The sequence below is a fragment of the Marmota monax genome, unplaced genomic scaffold (assembly GCF_021218885.2).
Source record: "Marmota monax isolate L192 unplaced genomic scaffold, Marmota_monax_Labrador192_F-V1.1 WCK01_AAM20220418_F8-fsc00577, whole genome shotgun sequence".
NCBI classification, from domain to species: domain Eukaryota; kingdom Metazoa; phylum Chordata; class Mammalia; order Rodentia; family Sciuridae; genus Marmota; species Marmota monax.
In genome coordinates, this window is record NW_026693716.1 from 54,471 (window position 1) to 66,390 (window position 11,920).

Here is an 11,920-nt window from a genome sequence, read left to right on the forward strand (position 1 = left end):
GATATCTTGCCAACAATGTAGATAACCCTGGGGATGAAGGAGGGACTCCTCTGTGTCCCCACTGTGTACAAGAGAAAGAAGCCCATGGAAACAAAGGGCTATTAAAGTAGTGTTTGTTCTTTTTTTGTGTGGCAACAGTGGTTCATTATCTGGATTTAACCCAGAGTTCAAGTTGTGAAAGCATTTAAAGTTTCATTAATAACAGGTGCAACAAAAAATTTATTACACTTAGAGCTTCAGTTAAGCTGTGTTGATTAATTTAATATTATTACTTTAGTCTGCAAAGATTGATTAAATGTAATCTCTGCCTATTTCTTGACAGTTGTTTTTGAGTCCCTAAATTATACTGTAGGATTACTTAGCATATCAGTTTTTACAACTCATTGCTTTACAATAAAATGACAAGTTGTTCAGAAGTTTCACTGAAACTCCCCCATAAATGTTCATCTAAGGTGATTTATAATATTCAGGTACTTAAAGTTAAATATAAAAATTGCCCGATTGTTCCATAAATTAAAGCCCTAAACACATCAAGATGATAGCTTAAAATTGAAATCATATAGCCCAGCCTCTTGACTTTTCAAAAAGTAGTTACTCTATGTTATGAATCCCTTTCTTTTAACTTGTTTTTAATTACAGAATGAGACAAGAGTTTTATTTTCATGGACTTATGATCCTCAGGTTGACCTTAATATCTCAGGGTGTTATAGGTATGTCATATCTTGAAAGTTGAGGAATCAGGCCTCAGCTGGGAGGTTACACAACACAGCAGATGTATTTTGTAAATGTGTTGAAGTCAATTGCATGGACGAAGGAAACTATAGATTCATATTAACATAAAATCTGGCCAGTTCACACTATTTACTTTAAAATAGGATTCATTTCTCCAATGGTTCAGAGCAGTGAGATCTTCATTGTTTTTCATTAGTTTTAAATCCATTTCCAGTCAATTCATCTTTCTTCATTATATTCCATGTCCAAAAATATTCACAAAACAAAATAGCTCTTACTGCCCTTTGTTTCAGCTCCTGTGTTAGCCAGTGACTTTTCTTTCCATATATATGATCTGAACCTCAGAAACTGGCACCTACACAATGCACATGACACAGGCTGCTGTCTGTCAATTAAAACTTAAGGAAGTTGTGCTAGTGTCATCTTTAAATTAGAGAATAATAGGTGGAAGGAAACCTCCTGCAAGTTTGCAGCATATTCACATTTCTAGGGCTCTCCTAAAGGCATATTGAAAACTAATGGCTTGTTAGTTTTTATTCATCAACCAGCATTTATCTGATAGATAAAAGGGTTCTGGACTTGTTATGATGTAATTGGTAAACAAATTTCTAGTCTTTTGGGGATTACTTTAGCTATAAATCATCTTTGTCTACAATTTGCAACTTCAATGGTCAACTTACAATTTGTGGCCAGAGGAGTAAAATTTGGGCAAAATGTATATTGTTTAAAGGAACCATGAACAATTCATGACCCTCTTTTTCTTAAATGGCTTGCAGAACATTATATGAAGTTTTCTCCAGATCTAAACACATAGACTTCACCTATAATCTAAAAGGAAAGGCAGCATTGTGGTAGAAGAAAAATTGACCTATATATAACTCCAAAAACCTGCTGACTCTTGAAAATCAAATTATATATTCTGGGTCAGGGGCTGAAATTTCTTTCATTTTATTTTTCCTTTCTTTTTCTTCATTATGCTAATATTCTTCCAGTACTAAGAATGGCTGGTAAGAAAATCATAGACACCTAAACTTCTCTGCATACCTAGAATCATTGGTTTGCTAAAGTCAGCCCACATTGATTTATTTATGAGGGTAGTTTTTGTAAATTTTTCAAATCATTGTTAAATCCTACCATTATTAAAGTTATTATTAAGTACATCATATAAAAATCAGGAATAATTAATACACAAAATTCATCACTTCTTAGTTATTTTTACCATACTATGATCCCAGCTTCTGAGATGATCTATACCTGCTTAAATTTTGGAATTAATATGTGTTAATTAATATATACATTTGGAATTAATATACACATTTCCACAAAATTGATTGCTAGAATTTGTAATGAGAAGGTATCAAATCTGTAGATAAATTTGGGGAGAACTAACATCTTCATAATACTTAATCTTCTAACCTGTCAGCAGTGGATTCTGCCACAAGACTGGGTCCCATTCCAGCAGAAGCAGCACAGCACTTGGCAGGATGGAGGAGAGAAAACAGTGGTAGCCATGAGAAGGGGGTGTTGGAAAGGGAGGATTCATACTTTCATGGGAACCTGGAGAAGGGACATTCAACAGGAAAGTGAATGTGGGGCCAGTTGTCACTGAGCTGCTTGGATGTGGGGTCACAATGAATGCAGCAGTACTCACATAAATCTGAGAAGGGGCACTGAAGGAAAGACCAGACCATTCTCTGATTCTTGTGGCAGTAGAGTGTTGCTGGAGATGCTGAGGACTGGATGGCTGATCTCCATGGAGTGGCAGTTCTGGGATGCATGAGAGGACTTGTTTGCCATGGTGAGAGAAGTGAAGGTGTGCTGCTTTTTGGTGTTCTTCTTGGTGTGGTGAGTGCTTTGGGGCAGTGCTACTCTGGGCTGCTGCTGAGGTATATTCTTCAGCATCAACTCCTGGCATGGAAGACTATCCCATTCTGTCAGCTGTTTAGCAGCCAAGTTGAAATCAATGTAGGAAATCAAAAATATTCCTATTTTTTCTGCCAACATTCCTTCAGCATAGCTTTCCTCCACTCTTTGGATCACAGTCAAAACATCATTCTTAAGAAATGGAAGGCCGTCATTATGTGCTTTCTTGTCTTTCACCTCAAAGTCATAAAGTGTTTTGCACTGAGGTGGGATCTGAGGCAATGGTTTAATAATCTGCACTAAGTTGTTTGGGAAAAGCCATGAATCCCATTGACTTACCCTGTGGGACCAGTTTTCATCAACGTGTTGTCAAAAAATGATGATGTCACATTTGCTGAATTTAAAGTCTCCAGGCTCCATTCCTTCATAGTTATGTAATGCTTTAGGACATGGTAACAGGTGCACTCCTCACTGGGGCTTCTAGGCTTGCACCTGAGTCTGCCATTCACACTGGAAGCTTTACAGAATTTTTGCACTACAATAAGACAGTGCTGCCCTTAACCCTTAATGCATTTGTGCAGTTGCTCACACTGCCCTTTACTGGCTAGATTTCCAAGGCCTCTGCTTGATGTCATCTAGAAGCCTGACCAGCAGGATGTTACTTGGAAGCTCATCACAGGAGCCAACAAGAGTCCTCCACTGGGACAACTGAGGGAACCTATGATCCCAGCAAACATCCTTTGCAAAACCTGTTCTGGCAATGCAAGACTTCTGAAGAAGCACCAAGGACACTACAAAAGATCCAAGGAGGCAGATTCATCCAACTTCATGTACTTTAATGAGAGAAGGCTTTAGAAATGTTCATAGTTGTGTGCAGCTCTAAAATGATTCATGTAAAATCTATTTCAGACTTTGCTCTTGCACCTTGGCTCTTCCTCCTTGTTCTTGGTCCCTGCAGTGGTGGCCATGGTCAATGCAGATTACACTCAGCCTTACCTGCTGCTCCCTATTTCTCTGAAGCAGGCACAGTGGCCCCTGGAGACTCCTCTCTGCTGCCCTCCTCTCTGCACAGACACATTAAACAAGTGTCACCACCTCCCACTTGCCGAGCCTTAAATGTTATTTTTTAAATCAACAGAATGCTTTGTGGGTTAGAAACCAATACTTGAGAGATGGAATAGTCCAAATTTCAATCCTGGCTTGAATATTTTGTGACTGTATGACTTTGTAAAAGTGACATAACTTCTCTGCTTTCTTTTTCTCTGGTGGTAGTAATAGTCCCTGTCGTAGGGAAACACAGGAACTACAGACAAAGCTCCAATGTAGTGTGTGTCAGGATACACACTCCAGGTGTGGCAGCACTTGTTACCCTGAGTTTAATAATGTATGAAACAAGAGCAGTAATGACAGTGACATGTGGTTATGGGCAGCTGACAGTGCAGAGGTAGCAAGGCCCTTCACTCTTTCTGTGAAACAGCTGAAGGACAGACATCAAGGTAGATGGGGCCTGGATGCTTGACACTGGTGACATATTTATACCTCTCCCTCTTTCCTTGCAGAATGTCCATCAGGACCTGTCCATCTACACTTTTGGTCTGGAGCAGTCCCTCTTGTTGCAGACCCTGCAGATGCTGGCTAACATGGTGGAGAATTTGGCAGAGGCAAGTACACTTTAGACTGGAGTATTTTAGTGTGCTCAGCTGCTAGGGGATTGTGGATATTACAGGTATTGGAAATCATGTTTGTGGAGATAAGTCAATGACTTTCACTTGTGACTCCCTTGGGGTTGACCTTCTGCTTTACCTAGCACCCCATCATATCTTGAACTTGAAAACAGAAATTCAAGTGCAATGTGTTCTGTGTGGCTGCCTCTTGTGCTGATGGAAACAGCCTTTTGGGGGCAACTCTGTGTCTCCCTGTGTTTTAAGAGCTCTGACTGTTCCTGTTTGGAACAGTTGTTTTGTGCATGGCTCTTTGTATTGACCATTATTTATTGTCAAATACCTTTAACTGTGTGGCTATGTTCTAAGCTGTTGTTTGGTGAGTAAAATTTCATGGCACTGTTATATACTTTCGGTAATGAAATCAGGGTGATATGGCTTTAGTGAATTGTAAATTTGCAAATAGCTAATTAGTTTCTTTTGAAAATTAAGACATTTTTCATTTTTTAAATTAATTAATTTATTTATTTTTGTATTATAATTCTTATACACCATTATACAATAATTTATCATATCTCTAATTATATATAATGTATGTTGACACCATATTAACATCTTCATACATGTATTTTATATAATGATGAGGGTCTCCTTTCATCATCCATGATATTCCCCTTATTTCTGTCTTCAAATGCAGATATTTTCCTTCAAAAATCTATATGGTGATTTTAATTATTTTCCATGTGACAAGGTCTTACTTACTGGGTAGTATCCATTTGTAACCAATTCATACAATTTAAATTTAAGCAGAAGGGTAAATGGTCACCTTTTTGGGTCTTCTCTATAATTTTTTAGGGTCATTCTAAGTGCTGCACTGTTGTGTAGTCTTATAAACTTGAGCATTTCCAGGAATAGAACCAAAAATTTTCTTTGTCTTTTATGATCTCTGTATAGCTTTTGTGGTTGAATCATTATTCTAGTTGGGATGAGTAAAGAGATTAATAGTACATGGTTCCAAAGAAATGAGTGATTAATTGTGTTGTAACATATAGTTTTGTACCATCCATGATCAAATCCTGTATCTCTATAGTTTATCAACAATTCAAGCATAACTAGGAACAAAAAATATATTAGATGTTTTTTATTTACATCAAGCATGAACTCTATCGTAACAACAACATAATTTACCTTCAGGAGCTAAAGCCATTTCAAAGAGTCACATCTTATCCTTCTTTTTGCTATTTATTTATAATGACCCAGTTACTTAGAAGTTTTTACATCCTATAAGAAGTCAAAAGGACATCAGAAAAAAGATTTTGAAGACTTAAATAAGTAGTAGTCTAGAAAAACTGAACTCAAGTTTTATGTTCGTTTTTTTTAGAAATATTACATATGCTGTACTTTTTAAAAGCAACTTGTCATAAATGATTTGTGCCCATGGTAGTAACTCTACTAAAATTACTTTTGAAATAGAGAGTTTCTGTATAGAAATATTTCAGATTACTTCTATAGTAAGTTTCAACAGGCTGCGTATGTAGCTCAGTGGTAGAGAGCTTGCCTAGCGTGGAGAAGGCCTTGGAGTTTAACTCCCAACACTGCAAGAAAAAGAAAGGGAGAGAAGGGAGAAAGAAGGAAGGAAGGAAGGAAAAAGGGAGTGGACAGGAGGGGAGGGAAAAGAATGAGTCATTACAATAAAAGCGCAAGTGGTACAAATATAAATATATAATGTACTAGCTCTTTAAATTATTTTACAAAGCTTTAGAATTTTAGTTACATCAAATTGGTTGACATTATGATTGAATGGAATAGCACATAATAAGACCTCCCTTGGCCTGGCTGAAACTAAACCAAGGGGTGGGTGGCATGGAGAGGAGTCCTCTCTGGCTCAGTTGGGACAGACTTGAACCTGCACTGCTTCAGGATGCAAAGCACAGTGAAGGAGCCAAGATTTCCCTGACAGGCATTTGAATGTGCTAGGCCCCTGGGAGCCTATGACTGTGGCTTCCCATGCCCATGCCTCTAGCTCCACTATCCCACCCCTGCAGCTGCTTCACAATGGTATGCTCTGTTTCCTGGTGCATGCTTGAATTCCTCACCAAAGACCTGAGTGTCCACAGCCTGTTTGGGTGTGGCTGGGCAGGCTGTGGCTGCAACAGGAGTAGGCTAAAAGCAGCCTTAGAGTGATGGAGAGGCCAAGGTTTTTTGCCCCTCAGCTGTATTTGAGGCTGGTCCTGGAAGAAATATGCAGGGCTCTGGCATCATTGTCTGTGGATATGAAACCAGGCCCTCATCCTTATGGATATCCTTTGGAATTGTTGATAAATGCAGCTATTGGATTTTTGCTGAACTCTTGTTTCTGTGGAGATGTTTTCAATGTGTTAGAAGCAGGTGTTATGTGAGAAGAGGAAAAATGTTTGCCCCCAAACTTGCTGGACTAATTGAAGAAAAATGTCAACTACTTGAAAAAGTGACCTTGTTCAAAAGAGTATGAAGGCTTAGAGTCATCTTTAAAGGATGCCATTTTGGAGAAGAAGTCCACAGAACAGAAAATTTGGAGGCAATATATGAAAAGCTGGATAAGTCTAAATCTAAACTTGGTGATGAAATACTTTTTCTAGACAAAGAGCTAAAAGAAGAGAAGACTAAATATTCTCATCAGGATGAATTGATGGCAGATATATCAAGAAGGATTAATTCCTTAGAAGATGAATCAAAACCCCTCAAGTTACCAATAGCCAAAGGTGAAACAACCTTGAAAATATTTCAAATGAATGCAGAAGGGTTTAAGGTAGCAATAAAAGAGGTTTTGAAAGAAAATTCCAACTTCAGGATAGTCAGAAACAACTTTTACAAGAAGCTGAAGTATGGAAAGAAATAGTGAATGATCTTAATAAACAGAAAATAGCATTGGAAGACTCTACAGTATATGTAGAATAAGTTCTAAGTCTCTGACTGAACACTTGGTGCAGATGAAAGATTGGGTTTCTGTGCTTGGAGAAAACCTAAGAGATGCTGGTAACTTGGACTTGAAAGTGAAGAGTGATTCAGAAATTGGTGTGCACTTAGATGATCAGCCAAAAGGAGCTATAAAGGAACAGGTTTATGGTGCTAAGTTAAATGGCCCTTTTAAAACCTTAAAAGAAATAAAATGTTTACTTTATTATCTGGAGTAGATGAAGTAAAGGAAGACTTTATAGAACATATTAAAAATTTTAAGACAGAGCAAGTATCTTTGCAGTCAAAAATACAGAATTTAAAAGAGAGAATCAGAATCTTCAGCAGAAATTTAATGTCATGATTGAATGATATAAAAATGTAATGAAATTCCAAAGAAAATTAATAGGAGAGAAAAATTACCAGGTAGAGTGAGAGGAGAAACTTTCCAAAGTAGATGAAAACATCAGCCATACAACTGAACAGCTGGAGACCTAAAGAAAGCAAGTCAATGAACTTCAAGAAGATTGGAGAGAACCATTCATTCTTATCAGGGGCAGATTATGAACTATAAGAAAAAAGCACATGATAATGAGCTAGTAGCTCAGAGTGCTAAAAGATACCTCAAGATTTAAGGAAACAAAATGCTCACAACAGACAAAAATTAACTTAAAATGAGGTTAAATTTAAACTGTTAGAAAAATATCCTTATGAACTGATGATTACAGCCTTTGCCAGAGAGCATTCCCCAAATTGTCCCTTACTATTAGGTCAACCTTCATCTGAAATGAGAGCCCCTCTTTTGGAAAAGAAGGGTCCACTCATGTTCTCATGTTTGGTTCCAGTGGGAGGAGAAAGAGGCTCAAAAGGCTGGGAGAATCCTCTGGGACCTCAGATTATCACTGAAAGAAGAAAATCAGGCTATGATGGGTTAATTGATCCTCAGAGAGTGCCTTATAATATTGGGACCCTGTCACATCCATGGGAAAATGCCTGTAGTATGATGATCCCTCCACCATATTCTGATCCATATCTTCCTATACAAAAGCAGAATATATATTATTCTAATTATTGTAGACTATCTGGACTGGCAAAACACAGAAGTTTTAATATGCCTTGTTTGGATAAAGTGGATGGGCCTCTGTCTTCAGAAATGGAATCTAGGGCTGGGGATGTGGCTCAAGAGGTAGCTTGCTTGCCTGGCATGCGTGCGGCCTGGGTTTGATCCTCAGCACCACCTACAAACAAAGATGTTGTGTCCGCCAATAACTAAAAAATAAATATTCTCTCTCTTTAAAAAAAAAAAAGAAATGGAATCTAGTAGAAATGATACCAAAGTCAATTTTGGTAAAATTCCAATGTGCCTGATTCATCTCTCCCTGTTGAAAACCAAGCAATTGGCTCTAGCTTTGTTCTTTCATCTTCCCCTCCAGTCAGAGGTGCATTGTTTCTAGTGCATCCAAGAAGTCAGTTTATGAGAAGAGGACCTTTTTTCCCTCCACCTTCTCCAGGAAACATGTATGGAGCATCTGGAGATGCATCCCTCAGTATTTTATCAGAGAGATGTCTTAGGTATGTCCTAAGACATACTTAAGGAAGTGACAGGGTAATCCAACACCAAGAATGCAGGCCTTGGAGGTGGCTTACCTGGGTTTCAATCCTGGCACTTTGGCCTCCTGTTCAAATCTCATTAAGTTAATCTTCATAAGCCTTTGGTATCATGTTTGCAAAAAATAAAATGATGCACTTCTGAGGGCCTGTGGGAGGATACTGGAAACAGAGTGGGTGGGACATGCAGTTCCAGCCACATAGCCTTCCTCATGAGGCCATGCAGGCTGTTCACAGGCCAGATGCTTAGATGAGGAGGGCTGTAACTCATGGGTGGGCTAGTCTTCTGATGGATTAATAATTTGAAAGAACTACTGGTTGATAACTTAGGTGGGTGTAGCTGGAGAAAATAGGTCACTATGCATGTGGCCTTGGATCATATCTGTCCCTGGGCCCTTCCTCTCTCTTTTCATCTCTCTTTTTTTTTGTTTTTTTTTGGGGGGGGGAGGTGCTGGGGATTGAACCTAGGGCCTTGTGTACAGGAGGCAGCATTTTATCAACTGAGCTATATTCCTCAGCTCCCTCTCTCTCTATCTCTCTGCTTCCTGGCTGCCAGGAGCCCAGCAACTTGCCTCCATGACACTCTTCTGCCATGATGTTCTGCCTCACCTCATACCTGGAGCAGTGGACTGGGCCAAAAATGGACAGATGCATTTTACCATGGGGCAGAGCCAGGACAGAGGCCTAGCCATTTGTGGAGTAAGGATTTCTGTCCAATGTTTGTAGGTGAGAGGGGAGAGTAGTCTGGTGGGCAGAGGGTGGCAGGACATCCAGGTGCGTGGGACAGGAGTTGAGTACAGAATGACTGAGCTCTGATGAAAGATTGTGCCAGTGATAGAACCCCACAGGTATGGGGGCACTTGAAGGAGGAGAACCAAGACCAGACATACCTGGAAGGTCAACCTTCCCCTAGGCTGAAGGACGTGCCTCAGGGGAGGCAAGGAAGAAATCACCTGGGTGGCCATGGTGGGCCATCTTGAGCTTGTGGAAGTATTCAGAAAGGATGGGGACACCTGTGTGAGCAGGGGGCCAGGTGCCCAGGGTCCTGTAATTACTGCTTCACTGACATGGGGTATGGTGTCCTATGAGGTCCTGGTTTCCCTTTTTGTTGATACGAGCCTGGATGGGGGCTTGCTGGGTCATCTGGTAGTTCTGTTTGATATTTTGAGACTCTCATGCCATTTGCCCTGATCCCCACCAGCTGCAGAAGCAGGGTTGCCTTCTCCACCCTCTGATAGAAGGCATTCTAAGAAGCAGGAGGTGTTCTCTCTTGTGGGGTGATTTGCATATCTTTGATGGTTAATGACATGGGGCAACTTTTCTGATGCCATTTTTATGTTGGGCAAATGTTGTCTTCAGTTCCACCCTCCAGATCTATTTCTTCCTTCTTTACCTGAGGGGGTCTCATTCCATTTTTCGCCATAAAACTGATCCTTTTTTCCCCATTTCTGTATGTTCCTCTACTTCTTTCTTTTGTTTTGAGAAATACAATATTCCAAGTGTTAATGAACACATTAATGAGTTCTCACTTGCTTTATGTATAGTTTAATTTAAAAGTCAAAGCCTTCTAAATAACCATATCCATCCATAAATATCACTCAAATAACACACAGTATTTATTTTGATGGCTCATGCTGTAAACACTATTCCATGGCTTACTTTTCCTTCAGTGTCTGATTTTGCAACCCCTCTGTGCTGTTGCTGTGCTGTGCTGTGCTGTACATGTGATGTGTAGTTCTGGCTCTAGTTGCCCCTGTGGCAGGGTCCCGAGTCCACACTGCATTCATCCTTCTCCAACTTGGGTAAATTCCTCTGCCCTGTCTGTTTGGTTCCAGCTTCGCCGAACATGTTACAATACAACATCGTATAATTACATTAATATGGTTCTTCATTCTCTTTGACTGTAAACTCCTTTGGGGAAGAAACCCTATTTGAATTTCCTCTGCATTCCAGCAATTAATGAGCTTGCACCGCACACAGCACACAGTCAGCTGAATGCTGGAGGTGCAGCCAGGCAGTGTGACAGGATGCACATGACTAGGGAAGTTATTTTCAACTTAGGAGCGAATTTCCCCCAGGAGCTCACACTTGGTTACAGAGGACTGTGCAGTGATGGAGGGGTTCTTGACCCCCTGGAGGGGTCCTTGAACTGTATAGCTGGGGGATGTGACTGCAGATTGTGTAATGTGGCTGATTTTATGGAGAAACTGAATTTTAAATTTTATTTAATTTTAATTAATTTAAATTTAAATATTCATGTGGGGTTTGTGGCAGGATGTAAAGAGCAGATGATGTCTGCTGATAGCAAAAAAATAGTTTTTTTTGTTGTTGTTGTTGTCCTTAAATAATCATCCTGATACTTAGGAATGATGAGTATTTTAGGAAACATTTAGCAAGGAGACAAAGTGGTCTACTGTGTGCTGGGTTTCTTCACCTCCATGGTGAAGGCTGTGGTGCCTCTTGATAGGACTGTGGATGAGACAAGACATCTCTGCAAGGCCCTTCAGAGAATGCTCCTCAAAAATGGTAGCAGTCAGTCTTCTCAGCAATTGGTTCTTAGTATGTAGTGGGCAGGGGTGATATGGGTCTGACCTACAGCTCCTGCTCTTTCAGTTTGGAGAAGACAGAGTGGATTGTTACAGCCAGGGCACCCCAAACCCAGCTGTGTCCTGAGACACAATGTTGGCATCATTGCTGGTTTTCCAGCCTGGGTCCTGCTGCCCACTGGCTGAGAGTGCCAAATATTTTAGTATCCTGAATGATGGTCTGAGCACCTTGCTCCTTTTTGGCTTTTTTGAAAGGTTTCAGGACTTGTGATCTGTGTCTGGCTGCTGGCTGCCTCCCTCTTTAATTCAGCAGATCACAGGAGCCGCTGCCCAAAGCCCAGCTATGGTCTTGCTGTTTTGCTGCCCAGCTCCTCCAGGGTTCCTTCTTTCCTAGAGGTCAAAATCCACTTCCTTGGACCTGGGTACATCCAGTCTGTCAGTGTCCTCTTCTCCCTTACGGGGTTCTGCTCCCCTGTGCCCTTGCCACTGGGGCCCCAGCATGTGTTCAGCTCCCCCACAAGGTGCCCTTGCTGGTTGCCCTTCCCGTCCACAATGCCTCTGTCCTCCCTTCCCATC

At 40.4% G+C, this 11,920-nt stretch overlaps 1 pseudogene; it reads right to left on the reverse strand.

The window, feature by feature from the left end:
- Positions 1-2,151: 2,151 nt before the first annotated feature.
- LOC124103830 (E3 ubiquitin-protein ligase SH3RF1-like) lies at positions 2,152-3,425 on the reverse strand (annotated as a pseudogene).
- Positions 3,426-11,920: the final 8,495 nt, after the last annotated feature.